Genomic DNA, 19,184 nt, shown 5'->3' on the forward strand with positions numbered 1-19,184 from the left:
TCACGTAGTGTCTTTTGTGGTGTGGTATGCAATTAGTGTATCCGAGATTTAGTTTGTGGAAGCGCAACTGCAATACTTATGTAAAAAATGTGTGCCGAATAAACAGTGTTATTCCAAACCTCTGCTTCTAAATGATTTCCTGTTGCTGTTTTTTATGTTAGCCTCACAGAATAGAGGATGTTTTTAAACATTGTTTTCCAAGTAGGGGTAACTGCAGACTGGAGAAGTGGGCGTGGCAAAAGATTAGGTATATAGGTCTTTCTAATTGGTTAGGGATATAGGAGTTAGTTTCTGTTGTAGCATTCTTTCGCCACGCCCCCTTTTGCCACGGACATTACTCCTCCCTGCAGCTACACCGTCTCCAGTTTTCTGCCATTAATATTACAGATTACCTGTAAGAGAAGCATATTTTAGAATCAGAATGTTGAAAATGTTCAGAGGATAGTTACTTGACATGTTTTTCAAGTGCTGATGTGATTCTTGTCATAACCCATAATGTTGCAGTTGTTTATCCTGACAATAAGATTGAACAATTAAAAACAAACGATTGCTTACAAATCACATTGGTCTCCTCTTGATTTTTTAAAATAGATCTCGAAAGTGTCTTCAGTGGCTCAGATAAGTGCAGTCAAAGTCTGATTTCAGTATGAACTGAATCATCTGCGTTTCCAAATTGTAATTGCATAGTGAATTTGTAGATCTATACTTATGAAATCATGAGTATATACCAATAACGTGGGTATAAAACAAAATAAGTTCAGTCAGCAGCATTTTGGGCCAGTTTTGGAGCATTTAAATCCATCTTTATTATATAATTATCTCTTTATATAATAAAATAATTTTTAAAATTAATTATTGTTAAAACTTGTTTTATTTTAACTATAAAGTTGTTCTTGTTATTTATATAGTTGATAGCATTGCACTGTCATGGCAACAGAGTTGTAAAATTTAATTAAACTTTTTTTTTAAGATTTAAAAAAAATTGTTCCCCCACACTTTTATTTTAAATTTATATTTTACATTATGAGCATTTTGATGTTTACAAATGGGCCCCCTTCACTTTTTCATATAAGCTCCTCACTGCGTCTCAGATATTTCTCTTTTCTTAATCAAGAAAAGTAAGAACAAAATAAAATCTTGTGGTAATCAGTGTCATTTAAGTATTATTGAGATAATTTTATGTTTTTTTTTTAAATATATATTTTGAATGTTTTTCCATTTTTATGTTTTGTTTTCCTTGAAATTTTAGTAGATGTTTTGGGATACAATTTTACATGATTGTTCTTTGGTTTTGTATATGTCTATATAGTTGTTATTCATTTATTATTTCAAATATTTTTTTTTTTGTGATCATGTTAAACTAAATTAAAATGAGAATTGTTGCCTTGGAAACTAGCGAAAATACAATAAGGTTAAGTTTATTTTATATTTTATTTTATAATCATTACCATTTATTTTATTTCAAGTAACAAGCGTTTTAAAAATAGTTTTTAGTTGACTCTTGTAACTCTGGTGTTAAATAGCATTGTCTTAGACCATATGTCAAATGCTGTTGCTTGAGAACAGCTGATATACACAACATCCGCAACATCAGATCAGCTGAGAGTGGCCGGTCTCCTTCCCCCTGTTTTGGCAGCTTGACATTATCAGGAAACGTGTGAATCCTTGTCTTACAAATCACATCTGCATACCTCATCACCACATTCCCTAAAACATCCTTATGTTTTCAACAGCCATGTTAGTTTACCCCACTTCACCTCCCTCACACCTCAAATCTTTCTCATTCTCCAAAAGTGTCAAAGACATCTTTATTGCATCTGGGCTGGCAATGTTTTTTTCTTCTTCCTCTTCTTCTTCCAGTGTGACAAGATAAAGGCGAGTCTGCACTTCAAACAGCTTCTGTTGGCTGCACAGGAATAACAATCGGCGCTTCATTATTTATTTTTTGCCTCTGTTGTCTCTGGCAGTTATCTTAGCCATACGTCGTTAAACCAACACCCCCCCCTCCCCCCCAGACCCCTCCCTGACAGTCCTCCTCCCATTATTATTACGAATTCAAAAGAAATACTTTCTGAAGTGTAGCGAGCGCCTGGGGAGCTGATTAGCTATTTACAGATGCCACCCACAAAATCCCATGACCCTTGGAGTGGAGGCTGCTAACAGACAAGCCAATTAGAGAGGCTGCACAGAGAGAGGCTGCAGTCTGCTATTAACGCCATTATTCTCTCTATAATGTCGGCTATTGTTATTCTCTGTGTTGCGCTGCGGTGGAAGCAGAGGGCACCTGTGTGAACCTGTTAATGGAGGTGCTGAGTGCCGGTGATGGGGCTGAGAGAAGGGCAGATGTGAGTGGGGAAATCCCAATTTAGTGGCATGTTGAGCTGGCCGCTGCTTTGGGATCCATTTCAGGCCCACAACGTTAACAGGATATGATTAGTGACTGCTGGGAATCCACACTGTGGATGAGTGAAAACACTGGGGCTTTATTGCATGTATGTGTGTTTGTCTGACTGCTCATGTGGTTTCCTTTTTTATATATATATATATAATAAAATTTTAATAAAATTATAAATTTTATAAAATAATAATAAAGAATTTTGGGTCCATTCAGATGCTTTCTTGCAACCTGTTTATAATTTTTGTAATGAAAATATGTGCTTGATAGTGAAACTGTTGTTTTAATTTAAAAAACATATTTTGAGGCATTTTTTTGTCCATCTAAAACTTCTAGCTGCTCAAAAAGAGCTAATTAAAGCAAATTTGTTCAAATAAAACACAAATGGTTTTTATTTAAATTGATAATGACTAAAAATGACAATCAATCATCTATCAATTTTCAAACAGGTTTTTGTCTTGCATGGGCCAATAAATGAATGATATAGATTTTTCTAAACATTTTAAAGCGGCAGCTATATAATTATATATTATAAGTTTGGGGTCAGTAAGATTTATTTTAAATGCATTAAATTAATCAAAAGTGACACAAAAAAGACAATTACTAATTACTAATCACTAATTGTGATTTTCTTTTAATTCATTTTCCACAAAAACATATTAAGCAGCATGGTTGTTTCATCGTTAACACTACTAAGAAATGCTTTGCTTGTGCATAAAATCAGCATATTAGAATGATTTCTGAAATATCATATGACATTGAACACAGGATTAATGGCTGCTGAAAATTAAGCTTTGCTTCTAAAATATATTAAAATACAAAAAAGTTATTTAAAATGTTGATAATATTTCATAATATTACTATTTTGACCATATTTATGATCAAATAAATGTAGCCTCATAAAACATATAGATAAGACTTATAAGGGAATAAGAAAAAACATGCAGTATATTATATTATATTATATTATATTATATTATATTATATTATATTATATTATATTATATTATATTATATTATATTATATTATATTATTTTATATTATATTATATTATATTATATTATATTATATTATATTATATAAAAATCATAACTATGTTTAATTGTGTGACATACCATACAAATGTAGCCTCATAAAACATATAGATAAGACTTATAAGGGAATAAGAAAAAACATGCAGTATATTATATTATATTATATTATATTATATTATATTATATTATATTATATTATATTATATTATTTTATATTATATTATATTATATTATATTATATTATATTATATTATATTATATTATATAAAAATCATAACTATGTTTAATTGTGTGACATACCCTGAAGATGATATGATGGCCCGCAATGATAACCGAAACAATTACCACAGCAACAACAGCTGCATTGATTTTGCAGATGACGATAGCGCTACAGCATTAATGACAAGATGAAGTAGTACTAGATGTAATTGATGGGACATATTCTCTGATATCAAGTCATGAATTACATCACAGTGCTAAGATCAGAGTTCAAATGGCTAATTTAGCTTTTAATTGAAATCAGTGGTGTGTAGTCTACCCTGACAGCATTGAGTGCTCAGGGGCCCACAGGGCTGCCATTGAGTTTCCACACTTTATATCCTTGTCACAGTTGGTAAACCATGATCTCTGTGTTTTGCACTTTGTGGGTGAAGTCTGTGTGTTACGCGTCAGCACTGATTAGTTTATGGGCGTCTCCGTTAACTGTCATCAGCAACAGCTGTCACTCATTACTCATCCCTATATATTGGCTTGTCTAGCGTCTTGTGTTTGTGAGAGCGTTGTTTCATGTTTATGACCTATGCTTTGCTTTCTTGTGTGTTTCTGCGTTGGATGTCCGTCTCTCCCCGGAACCCTGTCCACTCTACGTTACCCACCAAGCAACACCACTTACCTTCGGCTCGCTTCCCCGCAGTTCCTGTGTCACCCTCTCCTGCTGCCTACTCACCTCCATCTTCCGGATTCGTCACTCATCACCACCATCTTGGACTGTGCATTCCTCCCAGCATTGTTTGTGTCTCAAGTACTGTCTGTATCATTGTCTTCATTAAATATCATTAATCTCGCACTTGCTTCCTGCCACTCCTTTACCCAGTCATTACAGAACGCTCTCACTCAAACATGGAAGCAGCGAGCACCACTTCACTGTCTGAATTCATTCACCACAGCGTCAACCGCATGGATCAGCAGCAGGAGAGCATCGTGAACACCGGACGCGCGATCCAAGAGCTGGTGACACAGGTGTCCGAGCTCACCCAGTGGATTCATCAACTCACCTCTCCCACTGCACCCACCGCACCGCCTGGGCCGCCCGTCCCCCGGGAGACCTCCCAGGACCACTTCCGGCCAGAGCCGTGATTTCCGGCGCCAGAGAGTTACTCCGGTGAGCCAAACTTTTGCAAGACTTTCCTTAACAAATGTTCCATGTTCCCGCAGCTGGCAGGGAGGCCACTCACCAGCTCTCGGACCTCAAACAAGGAGAATCATCGGTGGGGGACTATTCCATTCAGTTCCGCACCCTGGCGGCCGCGTGCCAGTGGAACGAGGCGGCGCAGTGGGATCGATTCCTGCATGGGCTGGCCGACCGTGTTCAGAAGGAGATCTACCTCCTCGAGCTGCCCCCAACGTTCAATGGCCTAATCGGCCTGGCACTCCGGGTGGACGCTCAGATTAACTGCCTGGGTAGACAAGTCAGTCCTACACACCATTACGTCTCTCCGGAAAGGGACCGCTCGAGTCGAGAGAACATGGTCGGTCCCGTCGACGATCACGAACCCATACAGGTGGGTAGAGCTCAGCTTTCCCGGAGGGAGAGAGAGCGGCGGAGGTCCCAAGGACTATGCTTATATTGCGGTGGCTCGGAGCATTCCATCCATTCCTGCCCGGTAAAAAGAGCCAGCCCGGTAGTAAGTTTGAGGCTACTATCGGGTGGGATCTCCGCCGGCATGTCCTCAACCACATCATCGACTCTCCTTCCGGTGAAACTGCGGTGGGAGAACCACACTCACGACTGTCATGCCCTTCTGGACTCTGGGGCCGAAGGTAATTTCATTGACTCTCTCCTTGCACGTCACTTGAACCTTCCAGTCCTTCCTGTGTCTCATCCCATCCATGTCACCGCACTCAATGGCCAGGAACTGCCACACGTCACCCACTACACTGAACCCATAACTCTGCTCACCTCAGGCAACCACAGTGAAACCATATCCTTTTACCTCATGGACTCCCCTGTAGCTCCCATTGTTTTAGGTCACCCCTGGTTAATCAAACATAATCCACGAGTGGATTGGGGTTCCAACACAGTCACCTTGTGGAGTGAAAGTTGTCATGAGTCTTGTCTGGTTTCTGCTAGTCCTGTTGTGCCCGTTTCTGTCTTTCAGAAAGAGACCATGGTGTTATCAAACGTGCCCGCAGAGTACTTGGACCTGAAGGAGGTGTTCAGTAAGTCTCGTGCTGCTTCTCTTCCTCCGCATCATCCCTACGACAGTGCTATAGATTTAGTGCCAGGTAAGTCTCCGCCTAAAGGCAAGCTTTACTCTCTTTCTATCCGGGAGAGGGAGGCCATGGAGAAATACATTTCTGATTCCTTGGCATTGAGGTTCGGGCTCTCCAACTCGCCAGGGGTTTCCCAAGCACTCGTTAATGACGTGTTGGTAGATCAGTTTATATATGTTTACCTGGATGACATACTGATTTTTTCTACATCTCTCCAGGAACATGTTCAACACGTCAGAGTGCTCCAGAGGTTACTCGAGAACAGACTTTTTGTCAAGGCGGAGAAATGCGTATTCCATGCACAGTCTGTCCCCTTCCTAGGGTATATCGTCTCATCCGAGGGAATAAGTATGGATCCTGACAAGATTAAGGCTGTGATAGATTGGCCATCTCCAGATTCCCGTAAGGCCCTACAGCGGTTTCTGGGGTTCGCCAATTTTTATCGACGTTTCATTCGTAATTTCAGCCAACTAGTCTCACCTCTGATGGCCTTGACCTCCCCCAGTACTCCGTTCAGGTGGTCTGATGCAGCCGAAACTGCATTTACCAACCTCAAGAACTGCTTCGTTTCGGCTCCCATCCTTGTAACTCCTGATCCCACACGGCAGTTCGTGGTGGAGGTCGACGCATCAGAGGTGGGGGTAGGAGCAGTTCTTTCCCAACGTGCTGCCTCGGACGATAAGATGCATCCCTGCGTGTTTTTCTCACATTGTTTATCTCCTGCTGAATGCAATTATGACATTGGTAACAGAGAATTGTTGGCCGTCAAATTAGCTTTAGAGGAGTGGCGTCACTGCTTGGAAGGGTCAGGGGTACCTTTCATTGTTTGGACCGATCACAAGAATTTAGAGTGCATTAGAACTGCCAAAAGACTCAATTCCAGGCAGGCTCGGTGGGCACTTTTTTTCGGTCGTTTTGATTTTACTCTGTCGTACCGCCCGGGTTCCAAAAATGTCAAACCCGATTCTTTGTCACGTCTTTTTGATCTCTCCGCCCGCCCGGTGACTCCCGAGTGTATTTTACCTGAGAAAATATTCGTCTCAGCACTCGTATGGGAGGTCGAATCGAAGGTCAAGACGGCCTTAGAAGGGGTAACACCTCCGCCCGGTTGCCCACCGAATCGTTTATTTGTGCCGGAAGAGTTACGGTCCGAAGTTATTCAGTGGGGTCACTGCTCTAACGTTGCTTGTCATCCAGGGATAAGCGGAACCAAGGGGTTAGTTAAACAATGATTCTGGTGGCCACTTATGGCTTGTGTCGTCCACGATTTTGTTTTGGCTTGCTCAGTTTTCGCCAGTGGTAAGTCGTCTAACCGGCCTCCTGATGGGCTTTTTCAACCGCTGTCTGTCCCTTCGAGACCCTGGTCACATATCGCACTAGATTTTGTTACCGCCCTCCCGCCCTCTAATGGCATGACGGTCGTTTTGACCGTAGTGGACCGGTTCTCGAAGGCGGCACAATTCATTCCCTTGTCCAAATTACCTACAGCCAAGAAGACAGCGGTCACTGTCCTAGATCACGTCTTTCGGTTACATGGCCTTCCGATAGACGTGGTTTCTGACAGGGGATCCCAATTCGTATCCAAATTTTGGAAGGAATTTTGTAAATTGCTAGGTTATCATCCCCAGAGTAACGGGCAGTCTGAGCGAGCCAACCAAGATTTAGAGAGAACGTTGCGATGTTTGGTCTCCAAGAATCCTCCTTCCTGGAGCTAACAACTCTCTATGGTGGAGTACGCTCACAATTCATTACCAGTGTCAGTCACGGGCCTCTCTCCATTTCAGTGCAGCGTAGGTTACCAACCACCAGCTTTTCCTAGTCTGGAATCTGAAGTCACGGTCCCCTCCGCTCACGCATTTGTCCAGAGGTGCCACCGCACCTGGACTAGAGCCCGCAAGACTCTGCTCTGGATGAGGGAGCGCACTAAGGCCAAGGCCGATCGCTAACGGTCAAAGCCTCCCGTTTACGTCGTGGGTCAAAAAGTATGGCTTTCTACTAGCAATATTCCTCTCCGTTCCGTTTCTTACAAATTAGCTCCAAAGTTCATTGGCCCGTTTACTGTCACCAAGATCATTAGTCCGGTGACAGTCCACCTCAAACTACCTCCAGCGTACAGGAGAATACATACCGCCTTCCATGTGTCTAAAATTAAACCCATGTTTTATTCACGTATTAATCCGCCTACCCCGGTTTCACCGCCGCGTCTCGTAGATGGGGAACCGACCTATTTGGTTAATCGTATTCTGGACTCGACACGGAGGGGACAAGGATTCCAGTACTTGGTGGACTAGGAAGGTTACGGTCCGGAGGAGAGGAGTTGGGCACCTGCTAGGAACATACTGGATCACTCCCTTATTGATGATTACAATCAACACGTAGGCCCTTCTGGGAACTCCAGGAGGCGTTCTTAGAGGGGGGGGGGGAGGGGGGGGGGGGGGGGGGGGTACTGTCACGGTTGGTAAACCGTGATCTCTGGGTTTTGCACTTTGTGGGTGAAGTCTGTGTGTTACGCGTCAGCACTGATTAGTTTGTGGGTGTCTCCATTAATTGTCATCAGCAACAGCTGTCACTCATTACTCATCCCTATATATTGGCTTGTCTAGCATTCGTGAGAGCATTGTTTCATGTTTATGACCTATGCTTTGCTTTCTTGTGTGTTTCTGCGTTGGATGTCCGTCTCTCCCAGGAACCCCGTCCACTCTACGCAACCCACCACCAAGCAACACCATTTACCTTCGGCTCGCTTCCCCGCAGTTCCTGTGTCACCCTCTCCTGCTGCCTACTCACCTCCATCTTCCGGATTCGTCACTCATCACCACCATCTTGGACTGTGCATTCCTCCTAGCGTTGTTGGCGTCTCAAGTACTGTCTGTATCATTGTCTTCATTAAATATCATTAATCTCGCACTTGCTTCCTGCCACTCCTTCACCCAGTCGTTACAATCCTTAATCAGTTAACGACGTTTCCCAGAATAGAATACTGAAACTCTTTGATGAACTGTATTTGGGTTTTATATTGTTTTTAAACCTTCCGGGCCACTTCCCATTGATAAGCATAAAAATGTGGAAATTGCATGGTATAGATCAAACATCAAGTGTATTTGTATATGGTGACCAAATTTTACTGCAAGCATGGTTTTATTGCAGTACAAGACAAAAATATATATATGATTGGAGAATGTGCATGTGCCTGTATGTATTGCTGTGGGGAAGTATAAATTTAGTGCGGGTTAGAGATTGATGGAGCGATGGGGAAAAGAATAGAGGACTAGCTGCCTCTCGTCTCTATCGTTCAGTACTTGTCAGCCTGTGTTAGCGGTCGGAGCCTTCTAAGAAGGGCTCGTGTGAAACTGTCAGTGCATCCTCTCCACCTCCACGTTCTGTCTCTCCTCCTCCTTTTTCTTCCCTGTCTGTCCCTCCCACCCCCATCTCTCCCTCTCTCTATCTCTGATGTGTTCTTACAGTGTAAGGCTCAGCCAGTGAGTGAAAGCCCAAGCACCCTCCCCAACACACACACACACTCCTCCACCGCTTGTGTGAACGTAAACACACATACACACACCACAGACGCGTGTGGTTGACCGCACCGGGCTCTCAGCTATGTGTAAAGACACGCGCGGCACGCCAAAGAAGCAGCACTACTGAATCTGACGCTCGCTTTGTAGCAGGACCGCCAACCAGATTGCATCGAAAATCATCCTACTTTCTCTCTCTCTTTTTTTTCCCTACCTCTCTTTTCAGTTGTACTTGTGTGAACAGAGCTGAAGAAAAGAAAATACCCCCCCCCCATCTCTCTCTGTCTCTCTCACTCTCTCTCTTTCTGTCTGTCCTATGGTGGGATAAACAGTGAAAAGATGAGCCTGTGATACAGCACCAGACCTGAGTGACCTGACAGCTCAAACTGTGAGTACACGAGTCTCTTACTTTTACTTCCACACACTGGCACACACTCACGCCTACATGCAAACAGCATACAAACTCTTTAATTGTTGTATTCGAATAAAGACAGGTGTGTTGTCAGCTGCTGTTTTGGTTAAACTCTTTATTCTCTGCGTTTGACATCAGGTTGGTTGTTAAGATTTGCCCTCAATAATTGGTTTCATTTTGATGAAACAAATATCCTCTGGCAATCTCGGTGCTTCATAAATTTAAGTGGCACTTAATGCGTCCAGAATTGCATGTGGAGATTTGTGTTTTCTCACACGCGTTATTCAGAAGTACATCTCCCTCTTCATTTATTCCTTAAACAGGGGACTTATCCGTCACAGTGTACCTCAGAATTCTTGCAGTTATATATACCTTATATATTAGAAGACGAAAATATATCATCATAATGAGTGTCAACCATATTTTTAAATTATTCATTTTAATCCAAAAGGACAGTGTGAAATGGTGCTATTGTTTACTTCGAATTACCTTTGAAAAGAATGTCTTAAGGATTCTTTAGGAATTAAGGATTCTTTGCCACACATTTGTGTGGAGTTCACGGCTAAATAAAGAAAGAAATGTAAAATAATAGTAATATATTGTGTTTTAGCATAATTCCTTTTGTGTATCTGTGTAATCTTCGTTTTATCATTTGGGTGTGCTGTTGACACATATTAGCCTTTACTGTGTGTTGCAGTGTAGAATTTTTGTTTTTTTGTTTTGTGTGTTGTTGAGTGCTGGATGAGAAGAAAGTGTGAGGTTTGCCTCCTCTCTGGATGACTGGCCAGAGAGTGAGAGAGAAAGAGATATAGACAGTGAGACAGAGAACAGTGTGTCACATTCGACTTGCTTGTGACGGTTTGCTCAAGCAGTGTAGCATAGCTGACAACTAAAGCGAGAACACAGTGTTACCCTTAGTCTGTGAACAGCCTGGAAACAAAGTGAAGCCGTTCAAATGGCTTTCAGGAGTTCTTTTTGTTGTAAGGGTAAATATGAGCTTAATATAACATTTTAATTGTTATTATTATTATTATTCATTTTATTGAAAATGGTGAATAAGTTAACCTATATATAAATACCATATGATACAGTATGTTGACATTATTTATAACATTATTTTATTCCAAAAATTCTTTGGAAATAGTTTTATTTATACATTTTCTTTGATCTTTATAAAATATTGAATGGAATGTAGAACTGTAAGTTATAGCTACTGCTCTACATAAGCCATCAAAGGATAGACTAAAGAATAGTTTCTTGGCAGTTTACATACAGTACTAAGTTGTATTGGTAGCTAGTTGCTTTTCATTTCTCCACCACACATCTAAACTTTGCACCTGAATAGTGTATATTTATAGTCTATATATTCCTACGCATAATTTCATAGTCTGCGCAGAATTGTACTTAAACATACTTTTTACAGGCTCACATTCTTATCTTATTTGTGTTGATTGCCTGTTGTGTAGTATATGTATTCTTTACATTTCTATTGCATGCTGTTTTTGCACTGCCTGGATATTTGCTGTGATGACTACTGTCTAGCACATAGGAGATCAAAGCCACCAAGAAATCAATTTTACATGTGCACACAGAGGACATTTTCTTTACTTTGCTTGCCAGTAGATTTTTACTTGCCCTTTCATCATTTTCAAAAAAACAAACAAACAAACAAAACAAAAAAAACAATTGTCAATATTTTTTGTAATTTGCAGTAATGCTGCAATAAACTTCTTTTTTGCAATGTATCAGGAAAATATACTATGATTGTATTTAACATCTTTTATAAAAAACACATGTCTGTGTGTGTGTGTGTGTGTGTGTGTATATTTCAAATAAATGTTTTTTTTTATTTGCAGTAATAGCTGCAATAAACATGTTTGCAATATATAAGAAAATATATGAAGGTTTTATTGAGCATGTTCTTTCCACAAATATATTAATTAAAACAGTTTAAAAAAAAAAAAAATAAATATGTTGTTGCAATAATAGCTGCAATAAAAACATTTTTATCAGGATAATTTTTATATCAGAATAATATATTTAGATGTTTGCTGGTAAAGTGTGGCATAGTCAAAACCTTGCTGTTTTGTTTAATTGTTTTTACTGAAGTCCTAGTAATTCTAGTAAGTCAGCTAGATTTTTACCTTCAAATACATGATTAACAAATTATTGGAAAATAAGAGAGTAAATACTTGCCCAGTAGGATGGGGATGAGTTCTCTTAACTGTCCTGAAACTCTTTTGCCAGTTGCCCATTCTTATTTTTATGTCCTGATATTGCAATAAAGTATTTTACTACTACTGCACAACTACTATGACAATCAAATAGAAACCAACATCTTCTGGCAGTTAATCGAGCTCTCCACCTTTTTTCTCTCCTTTTCTCACTCTCCGGTGTGTCTGCACTTGTGTGATTTCACCATTAGGCTTGACTACTGTGCCGTTTCTCGATATGATGACAATTTCCTGCTGAGGCGCATGTCAAATGAAAAAAATGGTATGAGATGTGTGAACCACATGGTCAGAAAGGTTCATAGCTTGTGAATGCAGATTTCATTCATCCATATGTTGGCAAAGAGTGTAGCCCTAACATGAAATGAGCTTTTTTACCAAGCTTCTTGATTTCAACGTAAAATTGGCATGTTACTTAACTCTATCCCAGCGTGAGACTCTGGGTTTTTTGTTAAAGGATTTTGTGTTGAATGCTCCTGTCAGAATGAGCTACATAGAAGTTAGCATCTGTGTAATAAATGCCAGTGATGGCTTTTAGGTGAACTCTTCTAAGTTCTATAAAAAGCAACCACACAGCCGGAAAAAAACAATCATCAATGTCAAATTTTATATTTATATAATTATATTTATATTGAAAGTATGAGGCTTTTCTGCCAAATTCAAAAGCCAATAAAGTGATATGTGTAAAGGACATAAGGTAAGACTCTGTATCACTTTTCAGAGACCTATTTTTTAATGTTTGCTCCTCAATATTCATATAGTTCTTTCAGCCCTTCTGTGAGAATAAGAAGTGCTTGACAGGTAAATAATTTTTAGGCATTCAATAGAGATATTATAGCAGTTGTGAAGGGCCATCTAACAGAAATTATGAAGAGTTTTATACTATCAAAGAATGTCATAATTGCTGCCAGATCAAGTCCATTTTATCACATTGGGAGACTAGACTAGCAGTTCTTATATATTTGGCAGTAAGCCAGTTAAGTTACACAGAGAATATTTTAGTTGCCAGAAGAGTGACTCATAGTTACTAGAACTAAATTAATTATATAAAGTGACTTTAAAACCTTTTATTTGTTAGTGTGTGTATATATATATGACCATTTATTGTCTGTCTGGGGTACAAAAATAGCTATTGTCTCAATGAGAAAATTCTTAATTGAACATGAATGCTTGTTGAAAAATCATGGCAGTCAGTATAAGGCGACTGGCCTTTTTGTCTATCAGCTGCGTATATTCATTTATTTTCTCCACAGGGATTTAAGCAGTTTTTCAGTATGTAGCAATTCAGTAAAGAGTTTTAAACCTTGAAAAAAAAAACAGCTCTAAATGATTCACATGATTTGATTCTATAAACGTTTTGAAAAATCAGACAAATTCATGCAAAGCTAAAAAACTGCAACTTTTATCCAATATCCCATAAAACACTGCAAATGATGAATCAAATCAATAATGATGGTACGATATAAAACTATTGACTTTGTCTAATAAGCACAAAAGTACAAGATGTTAGAAATTTGTTAAAAATATTGACATGTGTACTTCTCCTGAAGTGTTTACCATCATCAGAGCTCATGGTTGTCTTCCTTGAACTATTTGTACAATATTACTAAAGTTCTGTTTCCCTATGGAGAAAATGATTTTTTTTCAACTTTTTCAACAAACACACTCAATATTGTATCAAAAAGCAGCTTTTTTGCTTTATGCGTGGGCATTTTCTGTGTGATTTTTGTTTGCACATTTAGTGCGTATATGACCAGGGTTTAATCTGGCATATCCAATTTATTCAGTATTTTCTATGGTCTCTCTTCTGCTTTATAGTGATAAACAGGTGGTATGGTGAACAAGGGCAATAGTGTTCCCATGGGAATGTAGGGTCAAGTCCAGACTGTTTTGTCTTGATTGCACACCCTCTGTTTCCCCATTTTATATCTACCTTCACAACCATTTAATATACAAGGCTCAAAAACATATATGTACATTCATGCTTATATGTATTATGATATATAATATCAGGGTTAAAGGGAGCCACCCTGACCTCACCTTGGACCCCTCGGTGTCACAGTCGCCCGACGAGTGACTGATGCAGGACTAAAGGACCTACTTGTTTATGTTCAATGGAGAGCTTTCACTCCCGTCTCCCTGTTTATTTATGAGCCCCTCTCATCCAGCCTGAGCGAGGGGAGATAAATCTGTCACACTCTTACACTTTGTACTACTGCTACAACCCACCCGTTCACACCAGTTTACTCTTATGGTTTCCTTTATTAAGGTTTAGTTAGAGTACATGAAGACGGCATACCAACATTTGTTCGCCTTGCTTTTAAAGGCTTTTGTTAAAAAAAAAAAAAAACATAAAAAACTGCTAATGTTTTAAATTTATAATAACAGACTGTAGGTTTTGCATTGCAATCCTTTTGCAGGTTCCATAACAGACATCTATTGGCTGTCTGTGTATACAACAGACACTATGCTTGCAGTCAGCTGATAATTGCTTTATATTATTATTATTTTTAAACCCTTTAAAACAGAGTTTAGATAAGACACAAGATTTATGTGTTTGAAGTTCAGAGTGATCGGTGGGTCCGGAAACAGTGACTCATCTTCTTGTCATAACTTGTCATGCTGCTCATATTTTTGGATGAAGCTACATTAAAGGCCTTCTGTTTGATAATCTGTCTGTTTAGAAAGCCACCGGAAGTGCTGTCACTCAAAGCATTCACACCATTGAGCACCTGTTACAAATATTTGCAAACATATTTTAATAGAAGTTGGACATTTTTTAGAAATCCATTTATATTTTTGTGTATTTATTAGCTGCAATGATGATGCAGCGCAGCTAGAATCGGGGCTGTTTATGCTTCTGAATTTTAAATATTTATACACCTAATACTTTTATTCTGCAAGCATGCATTGATCACATATTACATTATAGATATGCTGGTTTTTTTAATGATTCATTAAAGAATCCTGAAACAAAAATGTCAAAGTTTCCATAAAAAATATTAAGCAGCACAGCTCTTTTCAACATTGATAATAATAATAAATGTTTCTTGTGTACCAAATCAGTATATTAGAAAAATTCAGTATATTATAAAATTCAGCTCAGGAATAGATTACAGTTTAAAGTATATTAAATTAGAATAAAGTTATTTTAAATTGTAATAAATATTTTTGACCAAATAAATGCAGCTTTGCCCAAAAGGGTTCAATAAAAAAGAAAAAGAATATTATGAACTAGACTCATCACCCATTTGTTTACTTTTAAAAATTGTGTTTAAAAATCTTTTTTTTTTTTTTTATCAAATTGTGGAAGTTTAAAGGGAGCCAGGCTCAAAGGAAAGCTTTAAAAATGCATTTAGCAGCAGCAACAACCTTTGGCGACGTGTGTTGATGACAGCTCTAGTGTAATCCATCAGTATTCAGCTAGGCAATATTTCCATATGCGACTGCCAAGACCATAGCAGTCGAATCCATGCCCTCCAAGGAACAGCTTTGATAGTCAGACTCACAGAGATTGTGTGGTCCTAGACTGGATAATACTAGTGCTATCCCTGAGATTCCCGACTGAAAAAAACTCCCTCACACTAACTGCTGTGAAGTGAGGAATGGAGCAAGTACAGTATACAATATCATAAGGAAGGAAAACATCACAGCAACACCTGTTTAGGGGTTTTAACGTTTCCACTGAATGTACAAACTGTGTTCTAAACGGTACACCGGAGCTGCGAAATGAGGGACCAGTGTTTGGACTGTGCCTCTGAAACGCCCTGACAAAAGACAGCTTAGCCAACAATTTCCTCTGCTTCACAGAGGGGGGAAATAAAAAAGCAAACTGGCTGGGGGAAAGACCAGCTTTATCCACAGACCGTTTGATGTTGGATTTTGTGTGCGTGTATATGTGTGTGCGCAGGGCACCGTTGGTCCTGCGAGAGCATTGGTTATCATTGTGTGTCAAGGGAGGAATACAGTCGCCTTTGGCCTCTGGACAGACATTCTTGCGTCTCCCGAATCCACCAAAACAGGCAGAAAAGCTAGTTAACAGCAGCCGTCGCGGACACACAGACCCTGGCCATTAGTGAACACTCACTCTCTTTTTCTCTCTCTGTGCTGGGTCTGGTGGCAGTGATTAGAGCGCTGTGGAAGCTGCTGTAATAAGGACGGGGGTACGGCTTTCATGCTGGCATGATCTGTTGTGCGGCCGTGGCAGGTTTTTAGAGTGCTGCGGCGGGAAGATAGGGAGATTGAATGGGGGCGGGGGGAACTGTCCTGAGGTAAGAGAGGAGAAAATGGGTGAACTGGTGTTAGTTGGTAAAAGAGCTAGCATGGGCAGCAGGGAACGTAAACTCTCTTGTCTGATGGGTTGAGCAGCACAATTATCCTCTAGATTTTTACACAACCTTACACTCTCTACAAGACACTTTCCTGTTTGTTGTTATTAATGGTATAATCATTGGCGTATGAAGGTATCAGAAGAGCAATAAGATAAAAAACATTAGACGCAGTTTGAATGGGATGTAAATGAAATTTAATTAAATGAAACTCTGAATTCTGATACTTCTCAGTGATTCTGGAGCCTTAACGATGCTATTAACAATTCTTTAAGTATATTTGCAGTTCTCTGTTCATTTTGAGTGGCTCTTGATTGAAGGTAATGGTTTAGTGATTGAGTCAGATGTTACAAATCATTGAATTTGTTTGGGCTGTTTTTCCCAAAAGCTTTGTGAGACTAAGACGCCAGTGGTTTCTACTTTCTACATTAGTCTCATGATGCTTTGGGAAACTCAGCCAAGACTAGACAGATTAAAAAAAATGATAATGTATGAGTTTGAGACTGATTTTTGAGTCTTTTTGGCCATTTAATTAGGAAGAGCCAGCTCAGGGTCTTTTTTCCCGCTCCAAATTAGTCTTCACTTGTCATGCATATTTATTTATTGTTTGTATATAATTTTGTGCCCTGTACCTTTCAAACTTTCATTACAGTATATCCTACAGAACTCAGAAACAACTCAGAAAAATTAATGAGAATGAGAAAATACTTAATGCTAATATATATATTAGAGATTGTTTTTTTTCTCTATTTAAGTGGATAGAAGCTCTAATTATTTGCCTGTTCCTACTTAGAAAATATCTTCTTGGTGGCATTACCCAAAAATATGATGTCATCATATACTCCCCCTCATTTTGTTTCAAACCTACAGTATGTGATGTACTTCAAAGAAGATATTTTGAAAAATATTGATAACCAAACCATTTTGGTGACCATTGACTTCTAGTGTATGAAAAAAAAATATTCTGTTTTGAGACTTTATATTTTCTTTTATGTTACACAGATGAAGACATACAGTTTTATGACAATATAAATGTAAATTTCTTTGGTAAACTATTTAAAGGCACTTTGGACATAATCAGCCATATCCTTTTTATCAATAGAGATGTAAAGGTGTGTTCAATTTGTCCAGTCACACCTGTGAGCTGTAAGTGTAGCTTAGCACAAGGGATGACAGATGGTCAGGTTGTTAGTGAGTGCTGGCTTTGACCCACCCCAGCATGAGGAGCAGTCGACTGGCAGCGGCCAGTGCATCTGCAGCAGATCCCATACTCCAGTGGACCGTCCCTTCCCCGCATGGCAGCCAGGTCTGGCCTTAAACACTCTGGAGACTCGCACTTACTGTTCGGAACACTACACATCCATGAGAGGTGAAAAATGGCCAGTGTGAGTGTTCGCTGAGAAAGAGAGGTAGAGAGAGAAAGAGAGAGAGGGGGGGGGGGGACCCAGAAAGGTGCTGTCAACAAAAATTCACAGTGACTTAACACATACAGACATGCTGACTGAACACAACAGAGAAACAAACACTGAACACGTGTGTGCAAGATGTGTATGTGTGTGTGTGTGTGTGTGTTTGTGTGTTGGTATTGATTTATCGTCTAAACATAACATAATATTTATGTTTATAATGTGGCAACATGAGCAAATCATGCATCTTTTTGTTTTCTTTGGAATCAGGAGCAAGAAAAATACATCTTTAGACAATACAAAAAAGACAATAAGGAGAAGAAAAAATTTAAACCTTGCATTTTAAGTCTTGGCACAGCTTTTTTTTTTTGGCACTACAGTTTAGAGATCTTTATTCAGATTTCAGCTGCACAGTTACTTGACTAGATGCTCTTGTAAGTTTACCAAGTAAGGTTTACCCAATCAATATGCATCCAGTAATATTTATATTAATTAAATATATTATTAATATGAATTGAAATAATTAAAGCTGAAAAATACAATATAAATATTAGATGAATAATCAAGCACTGAAATTACTAACTGGAAATAAATGAAAACTAAAATGATAAACTGAAATAAAATAAATTAAATCTAAATATATATATATATATATATATATTAACCTTAGGTATAGAAATACACCTAACCTAAGTGCGAAGATGCAAACATCTCCCTGTTGTACATGCTTAACCTGCATTTCTGCACCATTATGGTGGTAACAAGCCTCAGTACTCAAGGGAGTTGTGCCATTAAACCGGATGTGGTGTTATTCAGCTATCTACAGTAGCTATAAACATGTTGACACTAGCTATGTTGTTCAGCAAGATTCTTTTTTTAATATATTGCTAAAACACAAATAATAACATTACTAAATATTAGTCTAAATGGAAAATAAAAGTATAAAAATAAAAGAGAATTAAAAATGTCAAAAACAATAATATATATGTCAGGGTTTTGCACTGTCACTTTGTTTTATGTTTTGTTTCTTGTGTCTAGTGTCAGCACATGGCCTTGGTAATGGTTTTCTCGGCCATGTGCTCCTTTAGCCCCTCCTCCTTGTTTCCTTTCTACCACACCCTCTTGTTAGCCTGGTTAGTCCAATTGTGCTCACCTGTCCATCATGTATTTCCCTCCCTATTATAGTGCCCCTTACCCTTTTGTGTTTGCTGGTTCTTTGCCATTTTCATCCCCTGTCACTGTCTTGGTCTCTGTTCTTGGATGTGGCTGGATATGTGTCCGTGTCTCCCTGCCTAGTTGGTCTTGTGTTTAGTCTAGTCCTTGTAGTTCCATGTTTTTGTCTTGCTCCTTGTTTTAGTAATATGTTTGT

At 39.1% G+C, this 19,184-nt stretch overlaps 1 protein-coding gene across 6 annotated transcripts in view; it reads left to right on the forward strand.

Moving 5' to 3' along the window:
* The first annotated feature begins 9,442 nt into the window (after positions 1-9,442).
* Positions 9,443-19,184, forward strand: part of LOC132121609 (RNA binding protein fox-1 homolog 3-like) — a 442,423-nt gene continuing 432,681 nt past the window's right edge. For 2 of the 6 annotated variants that reach the window (XM_059531194.1, XM_059531195.1), the window contains exon 1: positions 9,445-9,826. The gene's annotated coding sequence lies outside the window, so the exon portion shown is untranslated. Of the gene's footprint in view, positions 9,827-19,184 lie in introns of all 6 variants that reach the window. The other 4 variants (XM_059531196.1, XM_059531191.1, XM_059531190.1 and 1 more) reach the window with 4 other exon arrangements.

The sequence above is a fragment of the Carassius carassius genome, chromosome 39, assembly GCF_963082965.1.
Source record: "Carassius carassius chromosome 39, fCarCar2.1, whole genome shotgun sequence".
NCBI lineage: Eukaryota > Metazoa > Chordata > Actinopteri > Cypriniformes > Cyprinidae > Carassius > Carassius carassius.